Raw genomic sequence first — 27,549 nt, 5'->3', positions numbered from 1 at the left:
TGGGTCTTAGATATCTTACACAACCAGAACAATCCCTAGGAGTTAGAAAGGAGGTGAAAAAAGTGAGAATACTTTAGAACTAAATTCTTTCAAGACCTGCGTGTTATAGCCTCCAAAATACTACAGTGGTTGTTATGAAAATGTCAACACTTATTCATTATATTACTTTTTTTCTGTAAAGTTATTTTGTGTAATGAATAAAGTTAACTTAAAGATAATGGTGGCTATTAAAGCATCTTTAATAGCAACTATGACAAATTAAGAAGGCCAGAAGCAGTTAACAGGTAGTAACTGAAGCTACATTAATGGAAGTTTTATTCCTTGTTTTTCAGAGAGCTCAATGAAAGATGTGTCTATGGAAAATATTACCAACTGTGAACTGGTTATATGCCCCCACTAGAAACAAAAAGCAGTACTGAATGACAATTATTACAAAAAGAAAACCAAACTGTGGGCCAGATGGTCAGTGAGTATAGGTAGAAATAAACTACAGTAAGTAGAAAGGGCCTGGTCCATGGCTATGCCTCTGTGCCACAAGGGAACATTGTGGCTCAGCAAGATGGCGTGAAGGACGGTCTTTCCGTTCCAGCAGTTTTTCTCTTTATAACTCAAGTAGTAACTATTTCCTGTTCCTGATATTCCCCTTTATAAACACTTATTAATTTGAGAAAAAGCCTTTGCCATTTGAGTATTAATAATGTATAAAGTTATTTTTACCTGGTTTTATATTTGCTCTTCTTGCTCCCTTCAAACTGCCTTGATTCTACTTTCTGTGGCTGAGCTGCTGTGCTGTAACTCCCTTACCTCTGCCTGTGTTTCTCTCCTGCTTTCGTTTTCAAATTGCCATTTATTTCATTACTGATAAGGACTAGAAGCCAAAGTTAATCTGAAGCATGCTCCCCCTTTAAATGTCCAGGAGTGGTTCATTTTGAGCAGAAATAGTGTCAACATTTTTCAGCACTTCATATTAGAACATGTGCTCACGATTTGAGTTTTGGAATGATAGTCTCCTACTGAGAATAAAAGGACTCCTGAGTGTTAGACATGCAAGTCCAATAATCAGACTGAGAAAAACCAGGAGCCAGAACACACACACAATGTCTGCAAAGATCTATGCGTTTCCCTGCTCCCATTAGAATTTTACTCCCATTTAATTTTAATTTTAATTGCTGTCTAACCTAGTAGAATACACGTGCATAGGTCATACCCTATGTTTTCATATATGTTCTTCCTAGGATCTCATCTTATGTTGAAGCTCACTGGTGAATGCCTACTGATTAGGAAGAGTTTCCCTGTCTTTTAGGAGGAACATAACACCGGGAGTTAGTTGATATGAAATTTTGCAGCGCATGCAAGACTTTTGATAAATGTCAGCACGTAAGTTAATTTCATCTGTTTCATAAACTTACTGTTTTCTTTCAGTGCTTCCCCCCCCCCCCCCCCTTTTATTGCAGAAGGTATGTTCATTCTTCTCTTAAAAACCTGTTTATTTTTCCTTTATTTTCTCAGTTCATGTTGTGATTCTGTTCTGTTTTCCCCCTTCTTTCATTTATTTCTCTCTCTTTGAGCCTTAGGCCAGCCTTTTTTTTCCCTCTTGATTTACATTTCTTTCTCTAAGCCTTTTTCATTCAATTCTCTCTTTTTCTCAATCTCTCTTTCTTTTTCTCTCTTTTTCTTTTTTAGTAATTAAACAGAAAAATAATTGTTGCCTTCCAAATTCTATTTGAGGTTATTTTCTTGGCACATTATAAGTCAGAGTAGCTTTTTTTTGCTTTGCTTTCTACCTCTTTGCCAGCACAAACTGCAAAATTGCTCAATGAAATGAAGCTTATGAGATTCCAAATCTCTGAAGTAATGTCTAGGGAAAGAAAACAGTAATTTGTTTTTCCTGAGAGTTATCTTAAATTCACCTGTTTTAAAGTATCTCAAGGAAAGAAAATTCTATACATGAAATCTCCAAGTACAATTCCTATTTCACAGTGAGCTCTCCAGATGGGTTATCAGCCTGGGATCAGTTACCAGACACCTTGCTGATGCATGAGCTGGGATGAGTATGAATAACATAACTTAAATGAAATTTATCAAAAATTATTCAATTTCCCCTAATTATAAATAGTAGCTTAGACAATTAATTGTTCAAATGATTGTGATTAAGTTTACTTTGAAGAAGGCAAGACAGGTTAGAAAACGAAAATATCCCAGAGAAAAAGCAGAAAGCAGATGAAACGTATGTATTTCTGAGATCTCAGCTAGCCTGGGGTTACTCTGGAAAAGGTGGTCCCATGCAGAATAGACAAAGGAAAATTATTTCATCCATCTTTATCAGATCTATGGAGATTTCCAAAGACAGGTGCTGGTTTTCGTGCAGGATATATGACACAATCTTCTCCCATGGGAGGATTTGTATAGAATGGAACAGGGCAGGCCAGCAGGAAAACTCCCATCCCAGCTATGATGCAATTGGTTTGTTGGCCAAGTGACTAGAAAAATAGCATCTAGCTAGATGTCAGAGCCTGCAAGGGCTGTGAGTGCCATCCCCCGCTGTGGCAATAGAAAAAATTCTGCCACTTCAATGAAACATCAGTCAGTACAAGGTTGGAGGGAGTCTTACAGGCCAATTGGGATCACAAGGTAGAATTTCTTTTCTGTGGTGGATACTAGTAATGTGCCAGGCATACATCTTTTTTTCATGCAACTCATTCCTATACTGATAACAAGAATAACAAGATAAGCTACAGATTTGGGAACCTGCCTTTTTGCACATAAATGCTGGGATAGTTGAACCTGGGAGCATCTTTCTTTACACAGGAAATGAATAATATCTATTGTCATTATTAGCTGTACTATCCTAGAAACATAAATTCCTTACAGCTGGAAGGGACCTTTAGTGGTCATCTACTCTAATTTCCCTGCAATGAACAGAGATATCCACAGCTGGATCAGGCTGCTTAGAGCCCCAACCAGCCTAGTCTTGAATGTCTCCAGGGATAGGGTATCCACCATATCTCTGAGCAACCTGTTCTAGTGCCTCACTACCCTCACTGTACAAGACTTGTTCCTTATTTCCAACCTAAATCTGCACTTTTTAAGTTTGAAAACGTTTTCCCTTGTTCTGTCACTATGAATCCTCCTGAAGGGTCTGTCCTTTCCTATAGATCCCCTTTAGATACTGAAAAGCCAACTCGACCTTCTCCAGGCTGAACAGCTCAAGCTCTCTCAGCCCTTTCTCACAGAGGACATGTTCCATCCCTTGGATCACTTTTTGTGGTGTTCCTCTGGACACAATCCAACAGGTCTATGTCTCTTCCATGGACTTCACATCTGGACACAGTATTCCAGGTAAGACTTCATCAGCACAGAGTAGACAGGCAGGATCACCTCCCATGACTGGCTGGCCATGCTTCTTTTGATGTAGCAATTCAGCCCAGGATATGGTTGGCTTTCTGGGCTGCGAAGGCACATTGCTGACTCTTGTTCACCTTGCCACCCAATAGTACATCCAGGTCCATTTTTTTTGGTGTGGCTATGTTCAGTCCCTTCATCCTCCAGCTTGTGTTGGTAGTGGATGTTGCCTTGATGCAGGTGCATGACCTTGCACTTGGATTTGTTGAACCTTTTGATGTTCTCCTGGGCCCACTGTTCAAGCCTGCCCAGATTCCTCTGGATGGCATCCTGTATGTCAACCACAACCCATAGCTTGGTGTCATCAAATGATCCTTACACACTTTAGTGTGTAGAACTTCAGCAAAACTAAAACAAAGCTTACATATGTGAGTTACCTTATAGGCCAGTTGCTGTGAAATTCTGCGCTTAGGAATGAACTCAGGTGAATCGGTTTATTGCAACAACAGAAGTCATTGTCATCTTATTCAATGGCTTATCGTTCTAACACTTGTTACTGTGCCATAACTCTTCATGAATGAGGTTGTTTATACAGAATCTGAAGAGTCTTAACTTACCAAAATTAAGGGTGGAAAAAAATGAAGAAAAAAAAAAAAAAAATCAGAAAAAATACATTAATTGCAATAAACTTTTGTTTACCTTTCTTATCAAAGAGCTGATCTAAAACTGTATTTGGCTGTGTAGACTGAAGCTTAGCATTCATACCTTCTGAAGCACCACTTATGGTGATAACACCATCTGAATAGATATTCTGTTAAAGTGGAATCTGCATGAATATTGTCTTAAGGTTCCAGCACTGTCATATTGCTGTCAATAGAAGGAAATTCAATTCCCAGGAGCTGTCCCAGTGAAACATCTATTTGAACATGTGAGTTCCAGCTAATACAAGCTTTCCAGTTCAGTGTCACGGGGACTTGGGCCTTTGGTGAGTACTGTGAACTACTATTTCCTGAAAGAAACAAGCACTGAGTTTTTAACGAGAACTGAAGAAACAGTTTCAAATGGACCCTAGCTTCTTCCATTTATTGAAACCTACATAATGTCTGCATTCATAACCTAAAATACGCAGAAATTGAAGCATTCTTCCTTAAGCTAGCATTAGTTCCATTTATTCTATCACAGTCTTTCATAAAACAACAGAATGAGATTTAAGAACAACATCTATTGTACTGTTCATATAAATTAACTGCATTCAGGAACACTGTGTAACACTAGGAATCAATGATCTGGTTTCATTAATGGTCAGAATAGACACAGCTTTCTCCATTTTGTGATTTGTAGTAGGTTTTGCAAAGAACAATTATATTTATCAAACATAACATCCAAAGAGAAAGAACAGCATGAAAGATGAAAAACCTCTGTTCTTTGAAAACCGAAGTCACTCTTCAATTTTAGAGGCTGATTCAGGTACATGAGTGCTACAAGTGGGACATAGACTGAGCTTGAGTCAGCTTGCTTGTATTTGTCTTTGGAGTGGGCAGTTCAGACATAAAGGGTGGCTGGTCATGAGACCAGTTTGTATGGGTATGTTCTTTGTGCCTCCAGTGCACTGCAAAAACCAAGGGGATCTCCCTGGGGTAGTACTTGAGTTCATAGTAGGTGGAGAAACTAATTTATAAACTTTGCAAAACTAAATGGAAGGTGTTCAAACACCATATTTCACTTTTTTCTAACATGTAAGATCTTTAGTCAAAGCACTGCGATAGGCTTCTGAGGACTGTCATGAAAATTATACTGTATTAAATGATTTATGTAGATGAGTATTTCTGGACTGCCTGAGGCTCACCACACTTTAGGCATAAGTCAGGGAAAAAGATGTTCTGTAAGCTTAGTTGCCTGCCAGAAGAAACAATGCTCTTTAAATCTTGATTTTGTTTTATTGGGTTTGGGTTTTTTTTTTGTTTTTTTCCAGATGAAATTCAGCCAGTTAACAATAAATATTCCTTATTTTGCACCTTTATGGTGCTTTTTAATTAAATACTCCATTAAGCTGAACGCTAAATGAATTTTTTGGGTCAGAAGATGAACTATTTGCAGATGATTACTTGCTCAAGGCATGTTTTGAATCCCACTGAAATTAAAATAATTCTTTTCAATTACTCCAGTAGGTTTGGGACTAGACAGCAAAGCAATGTGATTGGAGCAACAGAGACAACTCCATGTAAGGGACTGCAATCTCATACGAGAAGGCATTTGCATGTTTCATCCAACAAATAGATAGAGCCATAATAGTTATTAGCTTATAAATGCTATGGAACTAATAATCATCTCGCATTAATTTGACAAAGTATTTTTCAACAATGGAAATGGCTCCAGAGAACAGAAGTTTGTTAGCATCCATACTATTCTATTTGAGGATGCAGGAATGCTTTTGAATAATTAGGTTTCCAGAATTTTTATGTGTGTATATACACACACACAGGTAAAAGTACTGATTTAAAAAGTCCAACTACCCTACAATTTCCACAATCAGCAACAAATCTTTTGTAACATTTTATGGCTTTTCATACTCCTGTGTCAGACACTGCTGTCGTGTGGATATTTTCATCTCTGCCTTTAAGTGGGAAGATTTCTATTTATACAGACGTATGAAATCACTGGAAGTTGATGAATTAAAACATTATTCACTCAGGAGAAAATGACCTTCTTATAAAGACTGATGGAACAACCACCAGCAACTTCAAGAAATTGTTTACCATTCTCTGGATGATCACAGCTTGATCTGATTTTGATCTTTTCATATTTTACACATAACTTATTTGTAGCAGACCAGTGAAAAAATGGATGTTTATTTGTGTGATGTTAAGTCACTGTTCTCTAGTAATTCCCTCTTTTAAACGCATACACATACTGAGTAATGTAAATAACTATTTTCTATGATTATTTACAATCATAATCATGAGGGGCCTATTGGTTTTGCTATGTTGTTTTGGAAGCACTTTGAAGTCCTATTAAAGACCAGGATCTTTTGGTACCAAAACACAAAATCTGTTCTCACAAGATATAAACAGTTTTCATTCCAATTCATACTTAAAAAAAAAAAAAAAAAAAAAAAAAAAGCAATTGTGGAGGCTGCATGCATGTGGTCATCAAAATAATTTGTAACAAAAATAGCCTGTAATCAAGTATTTACTGATTATTTGTAACTAGTTCCTTAAAGGCTGACAAGCCTATAATTCTGACAGATTTAATACAGAGTTATGTTCTTCTACCTCCGCAAATTATTCTTTTTATGGAGTATAATAGATAATGATCTGTAGATCCTTATCCAAAGTTGACAGACATCTTTCTCCATGAGCCCTACTACTTAGTACCAATCAGACTGCAATTTACTGCAATGCTTAAGGAAAAAAAAACCAACAACAGTATCCTCCTCTTTCAGAAAAATCAGTGAAAATGGCAGACTCTTCAGCTGTAAGAAAAAGCTACCAAAAAAGGAAATTTTCTAGACACTTCAAAGTTCTCTCTCTCACCCCTCCTGCTTTTTTTTTTTTTTCCCTTCCAGTTCCAGACTTTGCAGATACTGTGCATTATTATTGAAGGAATGTACAGTATTCTCACTTTTAAAGATTTTGCTTGGAACACCCAGATATTCAGATGGCATCATACAGAAGACAAAAAGACTGTTTTCATTATAGGGTTGCTTCTCTATCTGCCAGACTGCATATCTTGTTTACTGAAGTGTCATTTTTAAGAAAGTCTTTAGAATCATTAAAGATTCTGAATTCCTGGCTCCACACAGGACCACCTAAAATCCAAACCATGTGTGTGAGAGTGTTGTCCAAACGCTCCTTGAACTTGGTGCCATGCCCACTGCCTACTGATGAAGAACCTTTCCTTAAAATCCATCCATGTATGCCCTGTAGATATGTGGGAGCAGGACGAGACTTTCAGGAACCCACGCAGCCCTGTCTTCACCAACCTGAGACTCACATCTTTCAAAAGGTCAGGAGAGATTTTTTGAGGCATACATTTTACACAAACCCATGTCACATCAGATCCCTGTTGCTAGGGCAGTTACAGCAAGCTGTGCAGGGAATCTACAACTGCTGGAAATTTCTTTCAGCTCAATGTGATTCACAGACATGAGCACTAATAAGAACATAGTGTATTATTAAAAATATCAGCTTGACAGGGCTCAGCAAGTGCCTGTAGCAAGCGTACCTCAGAAATGGGGAAAAAGCCCGACTCCATTAACTTTCTGCATCTGAGCCTTCTTATCTGAGGAGGGAGGCAGAGAAATTACACAAGGTTGAGATTTTAATGAGAAGAAGTGGAGTATTAATGAAATGCTAATGAGATCTACATAATCTAGTGTGTCACTGCGGGCTTTCAGTCCTTTCAAGACTGGTAAACAAAACAGCAACCATTGCTTTGCCTGAAGTAGATTCATGAATTTAGCAGTGGAATTTAAAAGCATTAAAAATGCCTTGTGTCCCTGGTAGTGACATTAAATCTTGATTTTTTTAAAAAAATAAATTTCTCAAATGTAGAAGTAAGACCTCAAGTTTTTCTCCTGCTGTGGATTTGCTACATACAGCTTTAGAGTCAGGCCTCAGAAGTGACCAGGTGGTTTGCACAGGATTGGGTGACACCATTTCTACTTAGGTAACTAGAGCTACAGCTAGAGCTGAAACACAGGTTTCAGTGGAAAGCATCTCATGGGAAAAGGAGGTAAGTCACAGAACTTTGTAAATGAGTTTGTTTTTCTAGGAGAAAATGGCACTCAGGAAAATGAGAAACAGAGAGCAGTATCTGCATCCAAGCAGGGGAAGGAGTCCTAACTGGCAAAACAAAGGTCTCTGTGACCAAAACCTCTTCCCGGGGAAGCTAACAAAGATCCTCAGAGTACAGAAAAATACAGACAGAGTAGCAGAAGCAGCTGATCAGAGTAGTACTTTTGTCTGGCAGAAAATAATCATTTTGAATGAAAAAGATGTGCAAATTTTTCTGTTTGCTTCTCTATGCAGGCTGAGAAAGTGATTGCCAGGAGCCCCAGATCAACCTTATTTTCTCATGCTATGAGGGTGGTAGCCAGCTGTAAAACCAGGGCTTTGACTTCACACAGGTCTGACTCATTTGTCCGCTCAAAGCCCTGGCGGAGGGGCTGGAGCTGATACAGTTGTTGTTATAAATATTTCTCCTTTCCTGCTATTCTCTTTTCAGTGTGTTTCCAGTGCTCAAGCCTATGGGGAGCTTTCAGGCAAGAGATTTTCCTTTGCAGAGTGACTTAACTTTGGGCCCAAATAGGCTGTCAGAAGACTGGAGTGCTAAAAAAGGCAGAAGTAGGTTGGAACTATTTTTATAGCCCTGTGATCCAAAGGCGATCTTTGTCTTATACAGGAGAGAACAAGTTTCAAGCTGTTCTATTTTGTTTCCTTGTTTTACAGCCTTCAGTAGCCCTCTCTGCCCCTCAGGGATCTGTGAGACACGGGGCCACAGCTGCCACTCGTCTCCCTTCCAGTAAAAGGACTCGAATTCACAGAGGAAAAATTTAAGTTAGTTCTCTCCTGGTACAGAAACAGCCAAAGGCACCATAGAAGATGTTCAGAATTACTCTTTGCATCATCTGATTTCTTTATACATGGCTCCTAAGAAAACTTTACATATGAACTGAACTTCAAGTCAGATTTCAGTGGTAATATCCACCACCCCTACATTTGCAAGTTTGAGGCTTTACTAAAAAGGTCTTAAATGTAGTTCTAAACTGGAAGAAAATTTGCATTCTTTTAACTACCAAAATGATGCCAGCTCAATAAAGCTCATTTGGATCCTCCATATATTAGCATCAAACTGCTGATTCCAAATACTTTCTTCCAGACAAATGACTTATTTCCCACAGGGAGAAGAAAAATGCAGATAGAAAATAAAAGAAGTCATTCAGCAGCTTCAGATGTATTTTTACCTTGAATCTGTTTTCCTCTAGGTTTTTACTTTTATTCTTCCAAGAAAGAAATGTCTTTCCATTTCAACACTTCAGCTATACATATATCATAATAATTTAGCATACATTCCTCTAATCTTTGATTAATGTCTTACCTTTTACTTAAATACCCATTAGCATGAAGTCATCACAGTAATTTCAGTTGAATCCCCATATCACTGACATATTGTTAATGAGGACATGATTAGCATCTGAAATTTTCAAGGGATGATTGCTGAACTGTTTGGATTCTTCCCATCAAGACTCTCTAGTTCTTTTACAGGTAAAGAGAGATCTTTGAATCAGATTCTTCCACATTTCTTTGTATGAAAATTCCAAGTCAAGATAAGTGCACAATTTCTGAAAGTTAGTTGGTATTTGGGTGAAAAATGTGCTCAGATTACTTTCTCACATGCTGATCTTCATTACTTTATTATTTCTTTATTTTTTCTTGACTGACTTGTATGTTTCCATCAGATCCTTTTCTTCCATCTGAGTCTATAAGAATCTGCAGACAGGATTACCTCTTATGGAAACACAGGTAACAAAATTTTTTATCTTCTAAAATACTGCTTCTGAAACAAATTTTACTTTCATTTACATGAAACCACATGCAAATCATATACAGTCTAAAATGTTCTTTTCAACAAAAATAGTCCTCCATATGCTTTTGTTGATTTTTTTTACCTGCTCTATTAAGTTCCAAGTGCCAGAATTAAATGACTGACAGTGCATTTGTTTGTTGCAAAAACTTTCAAGATCCACTGAAAATCTCAATAGTATCTATCTCTGAGCGTGGCAAGAAAATAACGCTGTCTACATTCCCCTACCTCTGTTCTCTTATATGTTAAATAAGAACAACGCTGACTTGACAGAGCTACAATTTGATACTTGAATTCATTAGTGTTTGTAAGATACGGTCCAAAGTGAAGTTTGCTGGAAGCACTGCTACCTTAAGAAATATAATCTCTTCCTGTCTTTTCCAAAATCTTCCCAGAACTAGGACTGCAGTTTTAACGCTGAAAAAAATCTGTGCATGAAGTATTGTTTCACTACCTTGTGCCTCGTTAGCATTTTATGTCCCTTTCCTTGCAATCCTGGTGTTCTTGGACATATAAGTATGGACTAACATAATCTGCTCAGGATCTGCAAAAATGGGGAAGATGAGCTCACAGAAAGCTGTGTGCTGCTGTGTTACCATGTCTGCATGAAGGAACTCAGATACTTTTGCTTTGAATGCAAATCAGGTCAGTTGTCAAAGCAGTCTCCTGATACCACTGCCGAGGCTTTGCCATTCCTGCTTCTTCCTGCTGCGTTGATTCATATCTTTCAGATACTAGTGGTAGAGGCTCACTGTCTCAGATAAAGGAAACATCATTATTATTCACCTCTTGCCCTTTCTCCTATTGTCATTGACCCTGTGGGTGTTTATAAGTGTTAATGAGGACTGTCCTGTATTTTTGGCAGGGTCCGATAGTCAAAGCACCATGAGTGCAGCACCTTGTGCTTTGCCTTGTTTAGCATAGTTGATAGTATCGTGAATTTACATGGCTTTGTTACTCTCCTTGCACTGTTTAATTGAATGAAAATTACCTGAGGTTCGCTTTATCCCTTGTACTGTGTAAGCAACCAGTAGACTTGGATCCTGTTTACTGCTTCTGTTTATTGAACTTGTCTTTCTCCTGTGTTAATTACTGAGATGTCCACTTTAAGTACCTATAACTGTGGTCCTAAATGTGAATACTTTTGTATATGTTACTTACATTAAGCATGTGAATAGTCCTACTGAAATCCTAAAAACAGGAACAGCTTAAGTTACGGATTATTATAATGCAGTATTTGAATTATTTCCAGGTTACTAGAATGCTGTTTCATAGGACTGAGAATGCCACAACTTATCAGCTTGCTCATCTGTACCTCATACTTCATTTTACTCATCTGTAAATAAGATATTCTTCATCTTATTTAGTCCCCATCACAGCAGCAACTAGCAGTATTATTAGAGGTTTTATGCAATGCAAATAAAGTATAGGAGTCTCTAAATAAGGTCTTAGATATTTATTAGAATATTAGCTACTATAATAATTGAAGCACTGGGGTGAATTTCACAATAATTGTATTAGTTTAAAAACAGTGAAATATTTTCCTTGTTTATAAGGTTATGCCTGCCCTGTGTACAAATTTTTTACTGTACTGTACAAACGCGACACCTGAGCGCTGAAAGCAATCAGTTAAACTGTTAAGTAAGCCACAGGGGCTGAGAGCAGAGGAACAGAGTTTGAAGAGCAATTACTGAAGATGAAGAAAAAGGCAATTTAGAAAGCAAATTCAAGTATAGTTCAAGTTTAGTCAAGGAGAAAGAGAGGGAAAAAACCCAGTGTATTACACATCTAGATTTTTGTTAGTTCCTTCAAAGACCCACACTTCAGTTTGTTTATTCTTAAAGTCCTCTACAATTAATGCAAAGAGAGGTCTGCCATTCCTGTGTGGATCACCTATCCTTAAAATCAGTGTCTAAAATATTACCCTTTAGTGCTCTTTCTCTCTCCCTCCCTCCATCATGAGTAAAGGAAGATGTCTTAGAAAGATAGTTTCTACAAATGGCTTACTTCTGAATAAATTTACATGAAAAAATTCAGTCAAAAAAGCCCAAGGAAGTTACAGCTTGCTCAGTCGCTTGAATGAGGAATGTCCAGGCAGCAAGATTTTCTTTTTTTGCAGTTTCTAATACTAGTACAAAATGTGAATATTTTCACAGAAACTGTGGTATATTCTTGACAATCTATTTTTGCATCAGACTGTACTCAGAAAAATAGTATAGTCAATAAGAAAGTGGAGTTCACACTGCGCATTTCCTGGCTTGTAAATCATAAATAATAGGAGGAGACACTTGTGCTGATATCTACTCCCGGAGTTGTAGCTCAGCAGGTTTGTCTCCCAGCAGAGTCCCTCAGCATCCCATGCTGGGGTCCTGGTAGCAGGGTGCTTCCCTCTGAACCAAAGGCACCAAATCTAGCCAGGAGACACCAAGCTCAAGAATGCCGTGCAAGAGATTTACATCCAACCAGAGAGGTGACTCATGAACACCAGCACAGGCACTAGCACCACTTTTTTTTTTTTTTGCAAAGTGAAGTGATGGAAAGGTATAGATTTGCTAAGAATTCAGAATGGCTCGTCTTCTTGAAGAGCTGCAGTGATAGACCAAAAGTGCTTGGCTCTGCCTTGGGTCACACATCTCTTCAGGCCTTAGCTAGCCATCGTGGGGGTGCCCAAAGTGCAGCAGATGCCTGTAGGCTTACACGAGTCCATTTTCACTCAAGGCAGCTCTTGGGACAAGAAGGCAGAGGCTGGGAGGCTCCAGGTCTGCTCTCAAGTAAATAGGAAAAAAGGAGATATGCTGATTTAATGTTGAGCTTTCCATTCAAGAGCAGCTGAGCATTGAGGGTGGAAGAGAGAACCAGGAGCAGCTTTTTATGATTCACAGGTAAGAGTAATGGCCAGCACCAAGTCACGTTGCACTGTATAATTGTTTTCTTCCCTGGCACTCTTTCTATTTTTAGACATTTTAATTTCCTGTAATCTTTCCACAGTCACATGTGAGCAAGTAAACAGATTGTTTTGAATTAAACAGCTGTGCTAATTTATTGCGCTATTAAAAGCATAGCTCGAATGTTCCGTTCACTGCATGCTGGGACTGGATGTACTGGTGTGTACAAATGGGCACACATCTCCCTTCAAATTAAAACTTACACATGCCACAGAAGAGGCAGGGCAGGGTAGCAGGCAGAGCAACTGGAGGACATTCAGTTCCACTGGAGACTGTGCACAGAGGAGGCTGTAGCTGTGCTTGAGGGGGACCTGAGGCAGCTGTCTCCAGGGCAAGAAGGAATGGACATCCTCCTGGCAGCGCTACTGAGTGAGCCACAGCCTTCTCTTTTTGCTGACCTACTGCTTGGACTTCTAGAGAACTGTTTTGGTCAAGGCAGATTGTGTTTGATCTCCTGACCACAGGTGCAGGTACAGGTGCTCTCTGTCTCCTTGACAAGGCAAGGAACATTTCCTTCCCCAAGTCCTGTACTAGTAGAATTTTACTCTGGCCAATCATCAGCCACCCAAAAGGAAAGATAAAATGGACTCTCTGCAAACGCACCTACCTTCTCACAGTGGTCTATATGCTTGAGGCCAGAGTGAAATAAAAGGATTCAGGGGAACAGACCTAAAGCACCAGAGAAGGTAAAACTGGTTGTGAGCTCAGTGGGCCCCCAGTGGTCAAGGTCACCTCACACTTTATATATCAGTTCTGGTCTTTCTTACTAGAAGACGCAATCTCAAACACACTGTTTATCAATTTTTCTTTCTTCCTGGATTGAATTTCTGGGACAGCAAACATATATTTTAAATGAAAATCATGAGAAATGGAAGGCTGTTATGATCTTCTGAACTGATCTAGGAGAATATCCATATTAAATAAGTCCATGGAGAGAGCAAGAGATGTTGCAGTCAAGATAAAGAAATATTTTTTTTATTCTGGGTTTTCTTGTCAGAAGTTTGAAATTGCTCACCTCTATAATTCTCACATCTTCTAAAAAGCATTCCTGAATTTCTAAATCTTGCTTCTCTGAGCATTTCTACCAATAGCAAAGGAAACAAATTACAATTACCTTTCTAAGAGACCTAATGGCACATAAAATACTTGGGTGAATGTACATGACTCTTCGCTGTGTCTTGGCTGCCCTAAACCTGAAACAATTCTAGGAGAAAAATCCAGTCATCCCTCCTAATAGTTAATCAACTCTTTGAAATGCAATTTTCACATGTCCTATGCATTTATTCTTTACATTCTAGAGCTTCTAGGTTAACAAGAAACAAATCAGGTTACAAATATTTGTATTTGTATTTGTAACTCTCTGTATATATGTAATTTGTAAGCTATATATATATACACACATATGTATGCATATACATGTGTATATAGCACATGTTGTTTATGGAAAATGAAATATTATTTGTTCAATGAGCAACTCTCTGTGTTAACAAGTTCCTATGTTGACAAAAATCAATGCTTGATAGCAAGGAAACTTGAGAAGAACAGAGAGAGAAAGAAAAAGGAGACAGGTGGCTTGCCCCAGGTCTGCCAAGAACATTTTGGGCTTGGAGAACATGTACTCCTTTACTTGGCTGAGTGCTGTTTCTGTCTCATCCACTGAAAGATTTCTTCTCTTTCACCTAGCTTGCTTCTACCAACTGCACGTAACTTGCTGTCTGTTCATTTGCTCTGTTCTTCAGCAAGGTGTCTTACCATTGATTGTCCATCGTTCTTTGTGTCTAATTTTTTCTGCTTGTGGATACCAGGTGGCAATAGATTATTGCTCTCCTTTTGTTCTCACCTTCCCCATCCTCCCCACTTGTCATCCCAACTAATCAAAAATTAGCATTTGCAAGTGTTCCACTGTTGGTGGAAAATGTTTGAAGTTCTCCTTAATATACTGACAGCACTGATGAGTACAGATGCTCAGGGCAATCACAAACAAAAGTATGGCTTTCCTCAGCTCACCTATCTTCCTTATTCATCTCTGAAATCCAATCAAGCACTCACAGAAATAGATGATTTTTTCTTTTGACTTCAGCAGCACTAGAGACGAGTCCCTTGGGCAGCAGCTAAGTCCTCTGACTTTAATAACAACAGGATACTGGCCCCATTCCTCATCCATATTTTAGATATCCAGTTCATTCTGCAGTACAGTGAATTGTAGCATTGACAAACAGATTTATCTATGCTTTTTCTTGCTCATCAGAATTCCACATACTCCCTATGAAGTTTATACATTCCTATGATTACCTCAGTTAGAACCCTTCAATACAGGACTAGTACCTTCATATCTCTTCATATTTCTTAAACATAAGTTAACTTGAATGTAACAGACAACATTTTCCAGTGAGTTCAGTACATCCAGGACCAATTAAACTTTGAAACATTTGTGCTATTAATTTATGCCTGTGTAATATCTGCCCGTGTGGGATTTCCAGATGTCTGAAGCCTAGCCAAAGCTTCTCCTTCATCACTGCTTCTGAACATCTGGAAATTCCAGATGAGTAACCAAATCTGCTTTTCACATGGACAATGTTCCTGAAGTGAAAGAGTCCACATGCAGAAAATCAGATGTATAGATAAATAGCATCCTTAGGATGAGGTAAGAATACTTTCAGTGTTATAAAAAAGAGAGCATTACCAAAAAAAAAAAAAGACATCTTTCTCCTGCTGAAGAGCAATAGAAAACAAGTGCCGAATTCCTCTCTGAGCCTTTTAAAATCTACACTATATCTCATTTTGTCTTAGCTTTTTTATGCCTCTTTTCCTCTTTTTATGATGTCTATTTCACCTAAGCAGATACCTTTATTAACCTCTTTCCTTCCCTTTTCACTGTGAAGACATTTCAGATTATCAGATTACAGAAGTACACCTCAAAGCTCTCGTGCTTACATCTGTATGTCCATTACTTGTCCAGTTTCATTAGCTTTTTCTTCTCCTATGGCTCTGTAATTTATGTTTCTCAGGGGACCAGTAGACTATTTCTTACTGACACACAATTCACCCCATGATATACGTATGTCTGAATAGTATTGCCATATAAATATTTGAGCTATGCATTTCTTCATTAAACTACAATTTATTAGGCAGCTATTTCAAAACCAATCCTACATCTCTCCTAGTTCTTTTTTTTTTTTTTCTAGAGGTCATGAACACACTGTGATGTGAATTTAATTTGTGCTAAACGCAGTGTGGTCAGAGGAAACGCTTCTACTCAGAGTGTTTGTGATGTTTGAATATGCATGGACGCTTTGCTGCTACTGTGGGTTTAATCTAACTCTTATTAATGAATATACCTTCTGTGGCCAGAATGATAAATTGGGAAATAAGACTGCAGGTAAACTGATTTTAAAAAAAAATATGTGGACCCATTGGGAAAAAAATTACATCCTGAAATCATCAAAGAAAGACTGGAATGCCAGGTGTGAATTTTAGCTAAAGGGTTTGCAGTAATTTGATATACTTGTCATGTAAATTAACAATTAATAAGCAGTATAATAATGCAATAATAGGTAGAACACTGAAATATAGAGAGATAAAATGTAAGCAGGCTTAGAAAAGCAGGAATTATTTCAGATCCTGATCCTGCCAGCACTCCCAAGTGGAATTAACATCAGGAGCTACTTATAATGCCTCAATTTTTTAGATAGATAATTCTGTCACTTACATGTTGGTCATGTGTTGAACCTTTCTTTACATTTTCCTTTATAAATCTATTCTATTCTTCTGTTCAGTTTCTGTATGGATGTGTAGACTATGAACGACACACTTGACCTGCATCTTTTGCTTGCAAGTTTTATGGTTCAAAGAAGAGATGTTTGTAAGTTTATTACCATTCTTGTTGGAGACAGAATTTTCCTTAGTAGTATGCACATATAAAATATGTGAAAGCATTTTAACTTAAAGCAAAGAACTGGTTTGATCAAACCAGTCAAATTGGTTTGATTTCTGTTTCTGTGTTGGTGGGTTTGCAGCTTTTGTTTGTGTTTTGTAGGGGTGAGATTTCCATATGAGTGAGTGCTGTTTTTTTTTCTCCACAGATTAGTTCTTGAAAGTCTTTTTTTATATTTATATACTTTGACAATAGTAATATTGATCTTAAAATGTGGAAGTGATATATTTCAGTGGAAGGTGTTACTAAAATACAAAATATTTTAATTAAAATGTGGGCATCATGCATTATTATTAGTATAAAATCACACTAAGAAAAAAGGAAGTGAGGCTTAAGTCCCATAATTAAGATTTTCATAGCATTAGGTTGAAAAGAAAATGGACTTCAAGGAATGTTAGTCTTTTTATGAAATATATGATAAAATTTTCTTTCTCTAATGTGTAGATGGAAATACTGGATTCAAAAGCATTTTTGAATGAATTTCAGATGGATTGAAATAATATTTAAAGGGGAGAGTCTGTATTATCCAAGAATACATCCGATCTATAATTCAATGCATAATAGCTGCTCTAACCCAGACATTACTCTGCCAAAATCTAACTCATTATTGTATAAAAATGAATATCTTGAAAATGCTAAGTGCTATATGGAATAAAGTAGTATTTAATTTTTGAGTGGCAAAATCTTCATAAAGAAAAAACATTTCTTTGCAGATCTTTATCAAATCACACAATGGACCTCTTTAAGAAAAGAAAGAAGAAGTTTGCCTGCAGAATGATCATTAAAAAGTCTGAGCTCCTTTATGTCAATTAAAAGCTTACTTCTCACCTTACAGGTCACGTCCTAAATCCTACAAATGTATTCACTCAAGAAAGCAGATTAGATTGATAGAATGAGTAAGAACTTGCATCACTGGGCACTAAATTATTTGACAGTAACATTTTAAAACTCAATTTAAATGATCTTTCGTTATAATACATGGTTTTGGGAAGTGAAAAGTGTTTTCTATCCACTGCTTAATTCTCATGGAAAAATTGTTCCATATGAAGAGTAATTTCCTTCATACTTGGAGTGAAAAAGATAAATGAGAGAAAAGCAATTTAGCTCATTGAGAAATCCCAGTTGCCACAGTCTGGGCATTTTAGGGAGAAAGATGAACTTTCATTTCAAGTCTAGAGGTGTGGAATTAACAATATTTTTCTGTAGAAATCTACAGCTCCTATATAATAAAAAAGTTTGTTTTCTTATAAAAATCAGAACCTATTTCTTAAAAAAAACCTCTGAAAGTCCTTGTCCTAACCTGATTCAACCAGTTCAAAGTGTTTTCTCCCTTCCACACTGCCTCTGTTCATAGTTCTATTGACTAATGCAATCATTCATCTGTTTGAAAAGCATGGTGCATTTGACAATGGAAAACTATGTTTCTTGAGTTTTTGTTCTGTTGAGTGATATTGATCATGACGTTTGAAAGCACAATGTGCCTTTATCCCTTTTTATTCTTTTCTCTCATATATTTTGTTATTTTTCATCTTTGAATATGTCTGTACAACATAATGCAGTGTCTTAGAAGTATATTCAACTTACCTTGGGCACCAAAAGCTGTATAGAAACACTAACATAGCAATCTGAATAAGCTAATTGGCCCAGCTGAGAAGATATGTCGGTAGAGCATCACAGTGTTACAAGAGCATTTATTGATCCAGAGCTAACTTGCAGGATATTTCTGAGCAATACTGCAGTGCTCATCTGTTTACTTCAGGTCTTGTTTTTTAACAGTGGCTGTATCAGAGGCTTCAAAGAGACAAAACCTTCAGCACCTTGAGAAGGAAGATGAGGGTGAAGAGGCAGAAGGGTTTAATAGAGAGTGCTTTGGTCTGCTTTGGCTGTCAAGTCTACTGCCAAAGTTAGTTTCTGGAAAGTGTTGATGAAAACTGAAATTAGCTGCCTTGGAAAGGATTGTGAAAATTAAATCTTTTAATCTGTAAAGAATGTTATAGTTTCAGAAACCATTCACATTTTCCAGAAGTCTCCTCTGAAGGATACTGTTCAACATACAAAATACAAGCATTTTGTTGCTAATGGTGACTGCAGCGATTGTGTTCATCTTGAAGTTAAACATTCCCAAGATGCCTGTTCTTTTGTAGCTCTACTTCTTGGCTAGTCCAAGAAGAGAAGGAAACAAGGAAGCCATTTGTAATATCCTGAAGTTCACAGTCCACCATCAGCATTTTCAATTTTGTCCATTTTTAACCTTGTACAGGAAGGATCTCTTCCTTGTTATCCCCCTCAAAACTGTTGGCCGTCACTAGTGACAGCTGCTACATTTAAGACCACAGTCGTTTTTTTGTATTATATGTCTTTGTGAATGCCATCTCTCATGTTCACTCTATGACCTGGAGTTATCCAACCTCTGGAAGAAGCTACTGTCTATGAAAGGTCCTGTTGTTGTTTTGTTTTGTTGTTGCTTTTTGGTTGGTTATTTTCCAGAAATCAACTTGATAAGACACACATTAATTTACATACAAAAACAAAGGCAACAAAAACATAAGAACTCCTGTGCTTGCTGAACCTTATGCTGACGTTTCCTTTCCTGACACTTTTAGCAGTGCATTATTATATTTCTTTTGAAAGCAGCAGGAAGTTTGACTCATGTACTTTAAGTTAAATACTCTCTTTCAGCTGTTTAAAATTTATTTAGGTTAAAGTATATTTTCTTATGTCTGATTTCATTTTAATTTGTTCTCTGTTATATACAAAAATGTTGCAAACAATCTGTACAGACTGTAATCTGGAAGTTCAAAGTCAAAAATTCACCCCAAAAAACAATTTCAGTCTTTTTAAAATGTTCTTGATCCCTGTAATGAGTGATAAGAAATACACATGTAGCCAAAAAGTGTCTGTAGACTCAATCAGATTCATAATACGCCCGTACTTCTATGAAAAGCTACAAATGAAAATAATTTTATGCCTTTCATCTGTTTCTGTGGAATCAGAAGTGAAATTGAGAATAAGAAAATATTCAAGGTATGTTACACTTGTTTTTAAGATCTGTTCCTGTAACATAATTGTGCAAATAGATAAAATTATGGACGCACATGTCTGTTAATAACAGGTTGGAAAAAGAACTCTCTCCATACATCCTGTATGGATTGTTCTATCTCAATATTTTGTATGACTAAGGACTGCAAAAGGAAAGAAAATAGACATTATATTTAAAACCTCGTTGTTGCTCAATGAACTGTTAGAGTACTCAGGGGTTACGCAGGTGCTTTTGCAACAAAAACTTTAATTCAGAGCAGTTATTAAAGTATGATGTTGTTTGCTGCAGGTACAGCTGTTGAACAAACTTCTATTTGCAGCAGGGACTCTATGAGTTACAGCCAAAGTAGAATTTAATTAACATAAGTCTTGTTAATTACCACCAGTGATTCATTTGTCTTCTCTTTGGAGAGAAACATAGTTCGGAAAATGGCACTTGCTCTTAAATGATTTCAAATAGCTGTGCTTGCAATAACATTGGCTGGAATTAGAATTGTTAAGCAATGGGCATATGTTGGCAGCAGTTTTACACAGATTGCTTACACCAAAATTATTCTAGCCAGAGCATTAGAAATGGCCTTCCGTACAACCCAGGTATCTCTGTAATGATGAGCTGTTCCCTATCTGGGACAAACAGCTCTATGCAAGAGAAGCCAGACCTGGTGTGACTTAGGGACCTATCAGAGCAGTAAAACTGGGCTTCGTGACTGCATCATAGATATTACTGAGATTTACGTGTTAAACATTTCCTGTAGCTCCCAGAAGTGCAGTTGAAAATGGCTTGCAATTATAGTGTGGCTAAGAAATATTGTCTGTAAGGTGAATCAGCAGCGTATGCATTTACAGAATGAGCACAGCCATTACACTTAGTGATTCATAGCTGCAGGAGTTCAAACATTTTCATTACTTAATCAGATGAAGTTCAAGATGAAGATAAAGGCAGATGTTTCACATTCTAAATTGATCTGTTATCACAACTATTTAACAGGATCATGAAAAAAAAGCTTTATAAATATTCTTCCAAGAAGATGAATGTTTTGCCTAGCATTTCATATTCAACCCTAGTGCAAATTTTTGTTATCCATAAATGTATTCAGTCTTATCTACAACTGACACAGAATGAACTCTCATATATAAATAAAGAACAAGGTACCTGAAATTGCTGAAGATTCTGCAGCAGCCCCGCTAACCACTGCTGATCTTGAGCATCAGGAGATTCTTGTAGATAAGCAAGATACCAGTTCTGCTGTGTGAATGAATTTATTCACATAAACTGTGGTTTATGAAACCAGACACCCATACTAAACCCCTTTAACCAAGTAGTCATCTATCCTTGTCTTCTTGTGCAAAGTAAAAGGGGGTAGCAGATCCCAAAATTCAGCAAGGGAGATGTAGGGTCAACACTGTCCCTTTGGAGCTTTCAAAAGAGCCAAATTTTGTGCAAGTGAAGCTTTGTAGTGTAACCACTGGATAACAAGGACTTGTAATGGGAGAATACATATGATATAGAGTGTTAATTAGTATTTTACAGAAATAAGGGAATGACTTCATTTTGACAAACTAGGGGAATAAAAGGTTAACAATTTAATGTCTATACTGAAAAGCAAGGAGAGGAGGAAAAGGAGAAAGAAGGAAAGAGTAAAATGGTGAGAAAGAAAAGGAGACATCAAGACTAGGGAGGCAGACATTTTCATTTAATTTGATGCAATTTAAGATAAGAAATGTTATTTCCTATTGATTTACCCATAATCCATCTCTATGGCATGAATCAATACCACTTAGAGCTCAAATTTTCAAAAGGATCTCTGATATATAATTTTACTTGGGATTACTATGAACCAGATAAATTGAGAGAAAATGTACACAGGTTTTTGTGAGTTCTCAAGAATAGCTTTGCTAGACCATATATTGTCTATAGGGCTCATACAGAGGTGCCCAAGGACCTGAATGAAGACACCAAAGGAGTAGAGCCAAGCAGATAAGTAGATAGATTAGTGTGGAAGCTGCACATTCAAAAACAGTTGGTATGCTTTTTCCTAATCTAAGATGATTTCTGAACCATATCAGGATAAAGAAGATTAACAAAGCCACTAGCTAACCTGCTGATATACTCCTACTTGGGAGTGAAATCCCTCATCAAATCATAACGTTTAGAAAAGCTCCTAGAATTTATCCTGCGCCTGCAGCATTTGGATGCTGATTAAACAAGATAATCAGTACCCAGTAACACAGGGCAGTATTTTCAAAAATTAAATGATTTTAATTCACAAGAGAAGAACTTGTGATGCAAGCTGCAGAAATGAGCTTTAGTGAAGACCATGGAATGGATACATGGGCTCCAGCCACATCTGGAATACTCTATCATCATCAAAAGCTGAAATGATTTTCTACTTTACTAATTAGAAATTTATTAAGTATCAAAAAGGTAACATATATCTGAAAAGGTATTTCTTTTCCTATTTATGTTTAAGAAGCTACAATCATGCACTGGTGTGTAAGAAGCATTTAAGAAACAAGTATTTTTTATAAGCGTGTATGTCAAGGATTTTTGAGGACATGCAGATTCTGGCTGTATGCTCTTCAGATCTGCAATGGAGAGACAACTGGGGTAGAATGATTTGTCTTCACTCCTGCCATCTGTATGACATTTAAGAAATCACTCATTCCTCCATATGCACATGTGCAGTGGTGCAAGGGCCTCTGGTCATACCTTTATTTGCTTCTGAACTTCAGCGTGTATCTGCAAGAGGAAGCCAAAGGCACTGCTATTTCAGGAAGGTTCACCTGCTGTAGGAAATATTCATATTTTTGAATAGTTTCAAATTTTTTCATACAATTTTTAATTGTGTTGTAGTCTTTTTTTCTTCTTTTCTTTCTTTTTCCTTTCTTTTTACTTATTTTCATTCAGGGATGGAAGAAGAAAAGGCTTTATTATGAATAAACGCAGATTTCCTTCTGTTGCTGCATGTCACAAGTTTTGCATTGTTAAGATTTTGCGTAGGCTCCCAGGAACTGCAGTCTATTATCCAACCTATTCCTGTGTAAGTATACTTACAACCTCTGGATGACGTGGGCACACAGAATTGCTGCATCTTTAATGTCAGTGCCTGCAAGTAGTGTAAAACAACCTTGGTTATGGTTTCCTTCTGAAGGGTTTAAATAGTTTCCTTAGAATTTCATGCATGTAGTCCTGAGATGATTTTGCCAGATGACTGATTTCACATTCTAATGTTCAGTGCAATGAGTTCAGCCTACAATTTGTACTGTACAATGCTTCTGTAAGATCAGGAGCAGAGGCTATATTCTACTTGCTACAGATACAAGTATCACTGTAGGTACAGTAAATATATACAAGCAAGAGTTTGTCTAGAAATGAGATTTCTTCTATTTTGAGATAGATATTCCTGACTCTCCTTCTGCTCTCTTTTGCTCGTGGGAATATATCTGCTGAATTGACACAAACTGAACTGAGACTAACTGGAACTGGTGGGAAAACAACAGGACACTGCATTACACTTTAATTTCATTTAAAATAATAATAATAATAATAAAAAGCATACAAGGGCTAACTTCTCACTTCTTAGAGATTTTATGTGGAAATTTTTTCTTCCAACTACATTTTAAAGTCTTCCTGGGCAGCACACACTGGTTAATGCCTTGACTTAGTCAATGAAAAAAACAGGATGCAAAGTAGCACGGTGTGATATGTCCATGCACTTGAGATTAGTATGCATGAAATTGTTCTTATAAGTTGCCACATCGTGACTTTGAATGCTGATTTTAAGGAAGTGAGTTAAGTAGTTACTTTAAGGACCCGTATCTCTGCATTTGCATGTATGGTCTTACTTAAGATTTCATTCACCTATGTGAATAACAGACTACCTAGGCCACATCCCACTGGGTGATATTTTACAACATATAATTATAACATTACATATATAGAGATAATTTAATTAAAAATGTTCAGGAAAAAATGTAAAGCCTGTACAGAGACCAATATATTTATGCTTTTCCTGAAAGCTGTGAGCAGCCTTTTAGTGAAATTATTGGCACATGCACAATAACTGAGCAATATTTTTGTATGATATAAATTTCAGTGAAAGTAATTATTTCCACATGCACACATATGTTTTATGTTCTCTTGTACACACAGTTTATGTCAGTATATTATTTTCTCTTAAGCACTTAATAGCTATTCTTTAATAACTACAATTCACTCAATAAGTTATACATGTGACAGAAAAAAAATTCAGAGTGTTTATTATGAGGTGAAGTTCAAACAATTACATTTTTAACATTTGGCACTCTTACATCCAGAAATAATTCCAGTCTTTTGTCTTCCACCCAGTGTGTCAGTGTCTTACTTCTGTACTGTACAGTACTGTACTGTGGAGGTTTAGTGGCTATTGCAATATGGAGACCATTCCCAGTACTGCCTAAGGCAAACTGCCAGCTAAATGCTACATAACAAACCTACACAAAATGTAATAAACTCAGCTGTGGACATAATGATGGACAGTCTAATAATTCTGCTCAATATAGCCTGATATTTTCACTCAAACAGTATTTGGGAATGTTTCACTTGACATTAGAATTAGCAATCAATTCCAGATATTTGCTGAAGAGACACTGAATGACTTTCTCATACCAAATTTTTATTAACCACTACTGATTGGAAGTATGTGCAAGTTTACCCGCCATTCTTCTCTGAAAGAGGAAAATACTTAGTATTCTCCTCTAGTAATTGGATGAGCCCTAATTTATTACTTAAGGAAAAGAAAAAAAGTCAGCCTACGTTATAATGCATAAGACTATATTCCTCTCAATTATGCTGATTTGAATCCACTGTAATTCCGTTACTCATTGAAGTTTTTGAGATTAATGTTGAATTGATGGAAATTCAAATGCTTCTCATAATTTCTATTGTCATCTTGAAGCAAAAGGAAAGGTCTCATAGCAATTTTCTTTCTTCTCAGATAGTTTTTAAAGAACTAAGGAAATAATAGACAAAGATAAATAGTGTATGTCTATGGGGATTTTTAATATGTTTAGGCAAAAATTTTTGATCCCTTCACAAGTATGTGGAAATTATTGCATTTCTACCACTTCTGAAACTGAGAAGGCTAAAAGTGTGCTGCACCTATCCATGCATTCTGTAGCAGACCTGAGCAGAGCCCTGTGCAAGCATGATCATCAGGCTGGTCATATTCCCAGTAGGCACAGAGCACGTTTTCAGTTTGCTCTAGTGATTCACAGAATCACAGAACTTTAGGGGCTGGAAAAGACCTCTGGAGATCATCTAGTCCAAACTCAATGATAAAGCAGGTTCCCTACAGCAGGTCGCACATGTAGGCCTTGAATATCTCCAGAGGAAACTTCATAACCTCTCTGGGCAGCATGTTCCAGTGCTCCATCACTCTGAGAGTAAAGAAGTTTCTCCTTCTACTAGTACAGAACATCCTGTATTCCAGTTTCTGCCTTTTACCCCTTATTCTATTGCTATATGCCACAGACAAGTCTGCCCTCATTGACTTGACTCCCACACTTTATATAATAATAAACTGTTATGAGATCCTCTCTCAGCCTTCTCCAGGCTGAATTTCCCAGGTTACTCACCCTTTCCTTGTAAGGAAGACGCTTCAGGCCCTTAATCCTCTTTGTCATCCTCTGCTCTACTCCTTCTAGGAGATCCCTGTCTATCTTGAACTGGGAAGCTCAGAACTGTACACAGTAGTCTAAATGTGGCCTCACCAGGGCAGAATAGAGGGAAGGATCACCTGCTGGCCACACTCTTTTTAATGCACCTGTGTACACCATTGGTCTTCTTGGCTGCAAGGGCACACTGCTGGCTCATGGCCAACCTGCTGTCCACCATGACACCCATGTACTTCTCTGCAGAGCTCCCCTTCAGCAGGTCAGCCCCTACCTTGTACTGATGCATGCAATTATTCCTCCCCAGGTGTAAGACTCTAAACTTTTTGGAACCACATCAGGTTCCTCTCTGCCCAACTCTATATTCCCATATGTAAAAGGCATATGCTTGTCCTTTTTCCAGGTGTAATCATATAATATCACCACTACCGCTTCCTATGTGTACCTAAAGTTGATCGGACACCAAAGGCTGTTGTTTCAAGGCCTTTTTCCAAATATGCATAAATTAATCAGATGTTTGTCACACTTTTGTTAACCAATTACCCAGAACATGACCAATTGTTTTTTCTAAATCAATTATAAGCAGTAAAAGTAAGTGAGATTGTGGCTGGTTTTCAATTATGATAAATAAATCCTTAAGTATGCCAGGAAATTTAGTCCTGATAAACTGAAATGTACCGTTACACAGAAAAAATGCTGTATTGTCTTTATTGTGAAGAGGTAAATGACATTCTACTGCCTGAGGAGAAGAACAGGGAAATATTTCCTAAGAATATTTTAAATTTAATTATATTTTAATAATGTACTTTATCAAATGTGAATCTTTTTGAAATAACTTTGTGCATATCAAACATTCGCAAACTTGTGATGCATACCAGAAAATATGTGCACATTTTAGAGGTTTCAAGAACCTCTGCAAAGTAGTAAGTATAACTGGAGCAAAATATAATGTCATGTTTGAAGCTACATGTTTTAAGTCTTTCTCAGTTATACACTGCTAGGAAAAAAGAGCTTTTTAAACTGTCTTTTACCGTATAGTTAAATTACAGTATAGCAAAATGAATGCTCAGACTGACTGCTTTCTTCATGGCAATAATGTATTAATTTATCAGGCAGCCACATGAATTTTAACTTCTATTGTTTTGTTCACATCTTTCTGGGGTGAGCTCATTAGGAGTTGAGGTTAGAAGTGCAATCATGTCAGATTGCTATGAAAAATCTGGTCTCAACTTTCTGAAGTTGGGAAAACTTGAAGGCACTTTGTTCAGTTCCTCTTTGGTTCTCTGTGTGCTGTAAGAAAGAATAATCTCTTCAACTTATAACTAAAACCACTGGGCTAGATGCTGTCACTGTATAATATCAAACATAGAGGCAATATACTTCATATAGTAATGCTGCATGTCAGTTCTAGAAAGTGATGGAATTCTACATTTGATATGGAAATAGGGGAATGACATCACATCATCTCTTTGTGCTTTTTGCATTAATACTTAAGCGGTGTACCTCCTTCATGTAAAGCAGGCACATTTAGAAGTAACAGCAAAGCCAGTAGGAACAGTTAGGTGCTTCAGGGTGCTCATTTATTCAGATTTTCCAGACTGATCTTTAAAGCATGCTTCATGTTCACCTTGAGAAATCTGGCATTTGTTAAGACTTCTTTCCTCCTAGCTGGGCTAAATTAAATCATTTTAATTTTGAGTACACTGATATTGATGAATATATTCTGAAGTATAGAATTCTAGCTGAAATTGGGAACTAGATTAGAAATTTCCTCTCCATACAAAAATTCAACCAGTTCAGTTCCATCCATTTCCATCAGATATAATTTATGTGTTTGATTGTTTGGTTTGTTTGTTTTAATAACTCTTACTAGTTTTGGTTTTGGAATGATAAAATGATCTATTGTTGAGCTTCAAAGTTATGCAGCTATGTGAGTGTGCAAAGCAGACTCTTTGTAGATAAGAATTCTTGCCTGAGCAGTGATTGAGAAGATATTTATAACATGCAGGATCAGTTACAGGCATCAGAATTCACTTTCTTTCACTCTGTATA

General features: G+C 37.1%; 1 long non-coding RNA gene across 19 annotated transcripts in view; it reads left to right on the top strand.

Annotated features, from left to right (window-relative positions):
• The window catches only part of LOC125690124 (uncharacterized), a 76,922-nt gene extending 50,171 nt beyond the window's left edge, over nt 1-26,751 (top strand). For 8 of the 19 annotated variants that reach the window (XR_007375517.1, XR_007375524.1, XR_007375511.1 and 5 more), the window contains 4 exons: nt 1,236-1,377; nt 3,156-3,339; nt 4,239-4,327; nt 5,508-26,751. This is a non-coding gene — a long non-coding RNA (uncharacterized LOC125690124). Of the gene's footprint in view, nt 1-332; nt 467-1,235; nt 1,378-3,155; nt 3,340-4,189; nt 4,328-5,507 lie in introns of all 19 variants that reach the window. The other 11 variants (XR_007375519.1, XR_007375514.1, XR_007375515.1 and 8 more) reach the window with 11 other exon arrangements.
• The last annotated feature ends 798 nt before the right edge of the window (nt 26,752-27,549 follow it).

Source organism: Lagopus muta, chromosome 2 (genome assembly GCF_023343835.1).
Source record: "Lagopus muta isolate bLagMut1 chromosome 2, bLagMut1 primary, whole genome shotgun sequence".
NCBI lineage: Eukaryota > Metazoa > Chordata > Aves > Galliformes > Phasianidae > Lagopus > Lagopus muta.
The sequence above is the reverse complement of the archived record's forward strand: the minus strand, read 5'-3'. Positions and strand labels throughout refer to the sequence as shown.